This window comes from Coenobita brevimanus, chromosome 86 (assembly GCF_032717465.1).
Source record: "Coenobita brevimanus isolate Jiangsu-jjx chromosome 86, ASM3271746v2, whole genome shotgun sequence".
Taxonomy (NCBI): Eukaryota; Metazoa; Arthropoda; class Malacostraca; order Decapoda; family Coenobitidae; genus Coenobita; species Coenobita brevimanus.
Genome location: NC_137039.1, coordinates 28890182 through 28898063, shown reverse-complemented (window position 1 = coordinate 28898063; position 7882 = coordinate 28890182).

Sequence of the window (7882 nt, the reverse complement as noted above, 5' to 3'; positions counted from 1 at the left end):
GTGTTCATCCAAGTACAGTGCCTTCTGAGGTAATGTAGTAGAGCACTATCAAAGTATATTTTACAACATAATAGGGTAAAATGGGGGCAAGGGGCAGGGACTGTGTTTAAATTGTAGCTTTCACTGAGGACGAAAATCAGAATGGTTGACGTGCATATTGCAATGGGTGGTAACCATATAACCAAGTAGATGCCTGGTGGTCTAGTGGGTTAAGATGCTCCAACTGGATGTTGCCTACTAGAGCTTACTTCCGAGGGGTGGTTGGGGTTTATTTTTCACATAATGCCACTCAGTGGTGGGCAACTGATCACTCGTCTTAAATGTCAGGACTATGTAGCCTAGCCCCGGGCTCCTGCACTCCTGATGAGGCTGTAAAGGAGTGGTTGATAGATAGTTTTCATTTGTGTTACCATCAAGAAGAGGCACAGATAAGAAGCAGCATCAGCACACTGCGACAATCAAGTTGGCTGTGTGTTTGTATTGTTTTAGTGACCTGACGTGAGGCCTAGGGTCATATTGTAGGTGGCTTTGGAGATTTCATAACATCTCTTCCTTCACGGTGTATTCTGCTTATTACACCTATTTAACATTTTGTATGTTATTATTGATGCTATGTTGATATTAAAATGGTAAAATATGCAAGAGATTGCTAAGATGTAACTAGTTTATTCTGCACATCTTAGTATCCTCATGTAAGTTATTGATACAATATGTTTCAATATTTAAGGAACATAGATAATGTGCAATATGCAAAACAAACCACTGATGAGGAGGAGGGGCAATGAAGGACCATAAGGAGGCTTTCCAGCACCTCTACCTTAGCAGTCTGTTTTCCATATTACACCTTCTTATTTTCTTGTATGCAGCCTACACCTTCTTAAACTCTTTGAGCCCAGGGATGTCATTTTCATCATATTCTTGCCATTTGATGATTTTATTAAACATGGGATGGACTTTTCAAACTAGATGGGTTAGAAATATGCTTAAAATATCCCCTAAGCACAAGAGGCCTTTCATAAGTTGAATAAAATCATAATATCGTGTGTTAGCAGCAAGAAGACACTGAAAAGGACATCACCAAAACTCGAAATGTTAATGCCAACAATGTGTGCATATATACCATACAAGATAATATTAGCATGGCATATGCAGAAATACACTGGTAAGGAAGACGTGCAGTAGCTGGTTTACTCTCACCTGACAGAAAGTTGCTACCTTTCCATATCAGATGGTGAGCAGTTAAAGGGAGATAGGTAGTGAATTATGGTACTAGCTGAGGGAAAAGGAAATGATCTATGAATGTAGTATTATATTTTCCCATTAAATAATACTTAATGGGCTGAACGGGGATGCAATTATCTGTCAGGTATGATCAGACTGGCCATAGGGAGCCTTCTTAAGTGATAAAAATGTGGGCTGAAGCCTCTTATACCACTTACAATATGAACCATAATGTCGTCTGTAGGCATCCCCTGTACTTGATGTCTCTCGGGTGTCTGGCCCCAGGCTTATTTTAATATTGAAAATGCCTGAATAAAAATAAACTGTTGACATTTAATTTTTGTGGTGTTTGGTGCTTATCCCCCATAACTCTTAGGTCACATTCATACAAAATGCCTGTTGGCATGAGGGTGTGGGGGAGTGTGGCAACAAAAACACATACAAATGGCCTTACTGGACGTGGCCAGGTGCAGACAAAAACTTTAATGGGTTACAGTGATGCAGAACTGCTCTCAACGACTGCCCATGCCAGCAAGCATTTGATGTGGATGTGGCTTTATGGTGCTATAGAGTAACACCGCTTTCACAGTGATTTATTTGCACATGATACCTCAGTATCCTCTTGTATGTTACAGTTGCAAACTGTATTAGTACTAAATATATGTAGCATACAAGAGAATGTCAAGGTGTAATATGCAAAATGAATCACTAAGGAAGAGGTGCCTCCTGTCACTTAGAACATGCCCTCATGTAAGATATAAGCACTTATAATCTGTTTCAGAGTGACCTAAACTGGGTTAAATCGTCTTGTAACCAGAAGGAAAGAGTTACGTAACAGGACAGCCGCAGTTGTGAGATTCCATTCGTGAGTGACAGCTTCTGTTCTGGAATCATAGCACAGGTATTGTTATAATCCTGATATCTGCTCACAGTACCAGTGGAATGACGACTGCAAATTATACAATGGTAGTGTTGTGGTTAATTGTATCATTGGTACACAGAACTGTGTTACTGCTGAAATTTTATAAGAAAAAAAAAAAAACTTTATACAGTACCTCACTTATTCAAGGAAATTTTTCACAAGTTCATAAACACATACTCTGCCAAACTAGGTGGTGTCAGTACTGTAGTGTGTTCTGGAAGAGAAAACTAGTGATAAAAATTTTAGATACATAACCCACTGAAGTCAAGGATAAACTGTGTTCATGTACATACTATCCCCACATGATTTTCATCAGATTATGAGACTTTTTCGCAATAGAGGCCTTATATATAGCCTCCATTAATGTGTCTGCTGCTAGAGGTCCTAAAGTCAAGTGAAACTGTCAAGTGGTAGCAAGACTTAGATTAAAAGATTGTCTTCAGATTGAAGGGACTAAATGTTTGTACAAGACAATAATTACGGGATATTTGCATTACTTCCACAGGTTCAGCAGAAGGAACACTGATGTGCCTTTTGTAAGTACAGTGGTAAATCTTTTCAGCAAGTGCATGAATTTGTTTCCACGATGGAACTGGGAAACACAAAGTTGGAGTTGCATGAAAGTTTAGCCCAAGGTAGGAATGAGTCTTCATGGGTACTAGTTAAGTCAGCCTTCCACTCTGACCACACTTGGTCATCAACAGAACTGAAAGGTGTTAGGGATCTTTGTCAAGGTAGAGAAAATACATTTTTTATGGTGAACTGGAATGCCTGTTTGGATATTAAAGTGCCTGGGATGAGACTTACCTCATTCTCCACTCCAGCCATGACCATGGAAAACCAGCATTCCACAGAAGAAGCATCACCGGCAGCCAGGCACGACAACCAGGATAGCCACAATACAAACGCCCAGATAAGAGGGGCACAAGGAGCGCACACGCACAGCTACGGTCAGACCTTCCAGCCCTGAGTCATCATCCACCCTCCATCGCAGCCTGAGCCCCAAGTACTGCCGGTAACTGGAGCTCTCCAATTCAGTGCTTGCTGGAGGCGGCACTACAGGGAAAGCTAGAGGCGACCCTCATACGTTTGCAACATACCTCCTGGACTTGCTAGATGCAGTCCAGCTCTGTAGGAGCACCAATGTCCTTCTCCGGCCACTGAACTTGCTGGATGTGGTTCGGCCTCTGGCTTTGCTAGACACAGTACTGCTACACAGGAGTCCCGACACCCCTCTTTGACTGCTAGACTTGCTAGTGGCAGTTCAGTCCCAGAGGAGTCACGATGTGCCCCAGGCTCAGACCAACTGCCACTAAATACCACTGCCCTTGGAGTGGATCCCCTTCCTGTACTCCCCCCTTCTCACCTTCTCAGTTCCCTTCCCCCTACACCTGGAAATGAGATCCCAGGGATAACAGTAGATGACCTAGCTGTCCCGGCTTTCCCAGGTCTCTTCTAGCCTCCCCGCGTGCCCTCTGGGAACAAAGCACACTTATGTCTGTCATCTACAAGGTCTGTAGAAAGAACCAGACATCAGGTTCCTCTCCTTTAGAGCCAGAGTTGCAGTCTCTTCCTACAGGCTTTACCGGTATCCTGTTTTACACACCACAACACCCACACGCACAGATGTAGACTCAACCCCCCGGATTTCCTCACTTTCCAGTGCGTTGCCCTGGTGGTGATCTCCAGCACGAAGGAAGGGAGAGCTTCCCTCCAAACCTCCAGATCAAGACCCCACACCCCAAATCGACTGTTTTCCTCCCACTGTCTGTTGTCATTAACTCTCCTTATCCAAATTGTATAAGGAGTCAGTAATAATAATGAACCTGTACTATAGCCATCCAGAGTATAATGGAAGCATACTTTGTGTGTTCCTTCCTTTTTAGAAGAACACAAAGGACCCTTTTTTTTTTTTTTCTTTTTTTTTTTTTCTTTTTTTTTTTTTTCTTTTTTTTTTATGAGTCTGGGCATAGGCTTCACAGCCTGCTCCCAAGGCCCAGTAGTCCTCCCACATACCATACGTCTCTTCACATCACCACGGCACTAACACCCACCATCCATGTTGAATACATGCTAGGGCTGTCTCATACAGGACTGGTGTAGTGGTTTGCACCAGCATAACAGATATTTGTTCATAATCTGATAGGTTTAACATAATAGTATTGCTGGAATACTAACATAATAGTATTGCTGGAATACTTGATGTGGGGGCATTTGTAGAATATTTGCTTGGGTAAGTGGTATTGGTGGAATACCTATTGTGGAAGTGTGTTTTAGAATGCCTAATTCCTAATTGGTTAAGTAGTATTGCTGGTATATATATAAGTCCACTTTATACTGCTTTTATTTATTAAATACACAACATTACATTGCTACTTATTAACCCTCCAACTCCCATTGACGTATATATACGTCCACACATTTTGTCACTGTGACTCCTGTTGACGTATATAAACGGCAGCAATTGCAGGTCCCTAATTTGCACAATTTTCTTATTTCGTGCGTGATTTTTGGTACGTATACACAAGACACCTTCCTCTACAAGATGCCAGGCAGGGTCAATGCCTTACCCTGCATGACCTCCCCCTCCACCCCGCACGCCATTGTCTCGGCAATTTACCCGTTACCAGTGACCTGGCCAGTAAAGACACGTCGTGCCACGATACGAAATTCAAGGCCAGAGTGATTCCCCAATCGATGACAATGTGGAGGACAAAGTTTATGTAGCATTAGAGGAAGAAACAGTCAGAAATGATGATCAGGTAATATCGCCAAAAAAGGTCAGGTATGTTGATGTGTTTGGCGAGTGAAACAATGCTTATATTGCCTATATTACTGTGTGAAAACCAATATACTCTCATACTACATATAAATTCATACCAAATAAATAAATAAATACCGTTGATGAGTGGTGTGGAATAGTTACCCTCCCATAGAACTTGTTTATTTGGAGCCAGCCTGATAGAACACACAGTAAGGTAAGGGGTACTTCTACCTGTATTCAGTATTTTAAACCTCAGGTGAGTGATTTCTCTATGAATTTTCTTTGTTTCTCACCAAAAGCGGAGGTTTGAGCCAAAAAAAAAAAAAAATCCAAAATTGGTCAGGATGGGGGGGGGGGTCAGTGGTGGAAAATCGGTCGGGACGGGGCAGGTTAAGCTGATGTACCAGTTTCCTTAACCCCTACGTGCCGGGGGGGTTTCAATGTCTCACACTTCTCCCTATGGGTGATTTTGGAAAAAATACCCTTACTTCAAACCCTAATATCTGCCAAACTATAACAGCTAGAGGAAAAATTAAAGATACATAAGACTCATCAACTCTTCCACTTTCAAATGAAAGTATCCCCACATTTCTAGGTGGTCCTGTCAATGAGTAGGAATAAGTTAAAGTTCAAAGGGTGGGGGGAAGATGCATGTGGCTATACACATCAACCGGCATTGCTCAGCGCCCAAAACTGGACGGCTGTGCACATCAACCGGCACGTAGAGGTTAATGTATAGCACTAAATGTGTTGAAAAAAATTGTTTTAGACCACATTAGTTTGGCAGACTATTTTTTCCCCCTAGTACAGTGATTATTAGGCATTGGATTGAAGCTTGTAAATGTGAATGTTTATGCCTGTGGGGTTTAGTCAGGCTTCTGGGGGCTTGAATGGGCAGACTTTTGGTTAGTTTCCCCTTGTCATTATTTTTTTTTTCCAGGGCTGTAGTGTACTCCATCCTTGGCCTGAATGATGATGATGGTGTATTTTGTCACTTTAGTAATTGTTTTATTTGCTTATGAAGTATTTGGTAGTTATGTGAGTGAAGGCAAGCATAAATACAAGCATCTGGTGAACAAGCCAACATATTTTCTATGACCTAGAGCAGCTTGTACAGCACCTACCTGTATCACTGACTGCCTTGGAGAGTGTTTCAACATTGTTACCTCTTCCGTACAACTAATCCTCCTGCTCACACTGTTAATCTTTTCTCTCCACTGGGCTTCAATCACAACCTATCACCTTACCCTGTCCTATCGCTCCAGCAAGGCATGTGGACCCTCCCAAGAAATGGCCGCTGTGGCACTTGGAGATGCAGATTAGGATGCCCTCAGGCAGTACTTCTTTGATTTTCACTGGAATGATTATTGCTTCCATGGCTGGGAGCCATATGAGTGTGCCTTTCGCATTACAGACATCCTCCTGGGCATGGAAGTATACATTCCTTTTTCTTGTCCTGTGACCAATGCAAAAAACTTTGGTTTAATCAGGCTTGTTCTAATGCTGTCCACAACAAGGAGAGAGTCTATAAAAGGTACCAGAGCCAACCCACCCTTGAACTTCGTCTCTTTTATGTTTCTGCTTGGAATCGTGCTAACTCTGTTCTTCGCTTTGCTTAAAAATAACTTCATTCATACTAAATGCTCTGAACTCTCTGACTCAAAGTCTTCCCACTCCTCCTGGCACCTTGCCAAATACCTTTCTTGTGGCTTTACCTCATATTCATCATTCCTTCCTTTTTTTCCATTCTGATGGCTCTGTAGTTGTTACTTCTACCAATAAAGCAGAACTCTTGGTTCAGATTTTCTCCTCCAGTTCTACGTTGGATGATTCCAGTTCTGTTCTTCCATCACTTGCCCCCTCTGACTTCCTCATGGCTGATATTAAAATTTCATCAATTGATGTATTTTCTGCCATCACTAGCCTTATTACTAACAAGGCATATGGACCTCATGGGGACCCTCCTGGTGTCTTGTAGAACTGTGCTGTGGTGCTTACACCCTGCCTAGGTAAACTCTTTTACCTTTGTCAACTTGTACCTTTCCTTGTTGGAAGTTTGCTCTCATTCAGCCTGTCGCAAAGAAGGGTGACCATTCCCAGCCCTCTGACTATTGTCTAGTTACTTTAACATACTGTATTTCAAAAGTTTTTGAATCTGTTCTTTAAAAATTTTAAAGCATCACTCCTATCACAACCTTCTTTCCGGTTGTCAGTATGGGTTCTGCCAGGGAGTGTGAAGGAAGGAAGGAAACTTGAGAAAATTGAACCTTCCAACTCTGGCATACTGACATTTGAGGGATGAAATGATTGAAATGTACAGAATACTGCAAGGAGAATATGGTGAAGAGGTTTGTAAAGATTTGTTTGTGTTACACGACGAGTCATGCACAATGGGCAAATAATGTTAAGAAGATTTTCACGAGGAGGTCCAGATTGAATATTACAAAGAACACTTTCTGTAACAGAGTGGTAGACAATTGGAACCGTCCCTTGGAGAATGTTGTCAGTGCTGAAAATGTGAAAAGGTTTGAATGTGTGTGTGTGTGTGTTTTTTTTTTTTTTTTTTTTTTTTTTGGGGGGGGGAAGCCTTATCCACCCAAGCACTGAATCAGTCTCAGACATCCTACAGCCTAAGCAGCCTCAGCCCGGGTATCATCTGAGTCATCTGAGTATAATATAGCTAGGAACAGAACGGGAAACCAAATCACTAGGATTTATAACTTATTAAGCATTCCCCTAAATTTCGATTTCCATACCTCAAAGGGATATGAATACCCCATGTCAAGAACCCTTGTCCTAGAGCTATCAGTAGTGGTGTTCCTCAGGGGTCTGTTGTATTACCAACTCTCTTCCATTCGTCAGTGATCTTCTAACCTGTACATCTGACCTACTAAGATCTCTGTCCAGGGATGGTTGTTTGTTTATTTATTTATTTTTAATTATTTTTATTTTTTGCTCATGTAATGCCAAAAAAG